Genomic DNA, 2012 nt, shown 5'->3' with positions numbered 1-2012 from the left:
GCTTAGCAAAGCACAGGGACCGCGGTTCAATCCCCCAGCACCACATGCCAGCCAGCCCCGCCCCCTGGTGGGCTGAGCTGGCCACACACACAAACATAAATAAAGAATGTAAACTAATTTTTAAAAATGAAATAAAAAATTGTTTAAAAAAAAAAAAAGAAATTCCTCAAGTGGACCGATACGCTACAAGGACAGGTTCCAAGTGCCCATCAGTATGCCATTTTTTAATTAATTTACATGGGATTTAATGTAGCTTTATAGTATACCAAATATGCTTCAAGACTGGCATAACAGAAGATGAAGCAAAAGAGGTCCACCAAAGCCGAAAAATTGCAGCTGGGATTTTTAAACACGTGAAGGAAAGTCACTTCCTGAAGTTTATCACATCTGCAGAGAGGGGAAGGGACCCAGCTCCTAGAAGAACATATCCTCCAGTGTTAGGCTGAAGCTCAAGAAGTAACAATTGCCCAAGCCATTGAACTCAAGCACACTTCAGGGCTGATTGCTGCGCTGGCATGCTAAATAGCCAGTTTCTTTTTCCTTTTTCTTTCTTTTTTTTTTTTTTTTCTTAATTGTATTTTTTAGGGAAGGGTCTACAGGATGTTCAGGGTCTCACTACTAGATCGGACTAGTAGTGATCCGCCTGCTTACAGCCTCCCAAGAGCTAGGATTACAGGCACATGCCAACAAGCCCGGTCTCAAATACTGTCTCAGCATGCCCCGGGGGCAGGGCCAGCACAGCAGGCCCAGGGATTGAACCTGTGGGCCCTGTGCCTGTTGCAGGTGCTTTAATGCGCTGAGCTATTTGGTTGGTACTAAATGGCTAATTTCTAGCAAAGAGATGATTATACTTTATCCATTTTGGAGACTGCATATTCTGCTAAATGGAGAAAATATCTTCGCTTGGAAATGTGTTTCTACACAGCTTGTGCACACTCTTACCAAGGCTAGAGGCTGCTGTCTAGAGACAAGTGTGGGGACGCGATCTGGGCTCTCCAGTAAGCAGAGAAATTATACACCAAGACCCAGGCGCTCTGCTAAGAGTATGGTGAGATCAAGGGACCCGGACCCCAACCAAGCTTTCGGGACATCTGTTCTTCTAGAAGTTAGGGAGACTAGTGAAGAACACACTGAACAAGTGTCAGAGGGAAAACCGCTTCATTTACTTTCAAAAATTCCCAACGGAAGCCCCACAACTGGAACTCAGAGCAAATTATGAGCTGGTAGAGCTTGTACCCTTCAAATTTTCTCCTGCGGGTGCTCAGTGGACACCAGAAGCACTGGCTGCCTCCGACTTCACCAAGAGAGCCAAGGACAACAGTGCCAAAGCCCCGCCAGAAGTAAAACCTATGAAAGAACTAGACATCATGCCCCAGGACACGGGGTGCTACATCTCCTAAAATCCCGCAGGGCTCAATTTTCTCTGAGTGCATGGGAAAAACCATGGAGCATCAGTCCCTACTCCTTAAAGTGACTGCTACTCTGCAGGCTGCAGAGGAATCGTGCATTCGACGGGCATCCTCCTGCAGTCACTTGTTCCTGACTTTTGTGTAGTGGGGATGCTTCCCACCCTGCTCTCAGATGCCCTCTGCCCAGACGCCCAATGGTCCAGTTTGCTCAGATATGCGTGTTTGGGGCTGGGTCCTTTTGAACATTGAGTACTAAGTTTCAAGTTAATGAATCATAGGCCTCAATGATGTGTTTTCAGGCAGATTTTTCTACACAAAAACCCTGTTTTCCTTCTTACTTGATACCAGAAGAATGACAAGAATCAGTTTTGAATAGAGACAGGTTTACCCCCTCACTACTGTGATCATTATAGAACAGATTTATATTCTGAGTTCTTTGTCTTTTCCCATGGGGAAGAAGTCACTTCCAGGGCTCTGCAGACCTTCATACCAGACCCCCTTATGTGTTAGGGTTTATAATTCACTAGAGCATCAGTACTTCTGGGTTGAGACCTATAAACCTCTGCTTACTTTGTTTCACTCAGTCTTAATGACCCTCCATGA

At 45.5% G+C, this 2012-nt stretch overlaps 1 pseudogene; it reads left to right on the top strand.

The window, feature by feature from the left end:
* LOC101578120 overlaps window positions 1-1400 on the top strand; it is a 15004-nt pseudogene extending 13604 nt beyond the window's left edge.
* The last annotated feature ends 612 nt before the right edge of the window (window positions 1401-2012 follow it).

This window comes from Octodon degus, unplaced genomic scaffold (assembly GCF_000260255.1).
Source record: "Octodon degus isolate 3935 unplaced genomic scaffold, OctDeg1.0 scaffold00352, whole genome shotgun sequence".
In the NCBI taxonomy this organism is placed as follows: domain Eukaryota; kingdom Metazoa; phylum Chordata; class Mammalia; order Rodentia; family Octodontidae; genus Octodon; species Octodon degus.
This window is presented reverse-complemented; position numbering and strand designations above follow the sequence as displayed.